This window comes from Morus notabilis, unplaced genomic scaffold (assembly GCF_000414095.1).
Source record: "Morus notabilis unplaced genomic scaffold, ASM41409v2 Scaffold172, whole genome shotgun sequence".
NCBI classification, from domain to species: Eukaryota; Viridiplantae; Streptophyta; class Magnoliopsida; order Rosales; family Moraceae; genus Morus; species Morus notabilis.
Genome location: NW_010362230.1, coordinates 952,972 through 953,318, shown reverse-complemented (window position 1 = coordinate 953,318; position 347 = coordinate 952,972).

Genomic DNA, 347 nt, shown 5'->3' with positions numbered 1-347 from the left:
TGGAGCGGTGGCTAATTCAAAAGAACCTAGAAGCCATAAGAGTGCGAAACATATAGAAAGGAAATATCACCTGATCAGAGACATTGTGGATAGAGGTGATATAGCGGTTCTGAAGATCGCGTCAGAGGACAACCTTACTGACCCATTCACCAAGACATTGGCATTAAATGTATTTGATCGACACTTAGATGGATTTGGGATTAGAGACATGACACACTTACTTTAGGATAAGTGAAAGATTGTTGGGAATAGTGTCCTAGAAGCATGAGATGTAATAGGATATTTATTATTTAATTAATAAAAGAGTTTATTCATCATTTTATATGCATATATTTATATATTTTATG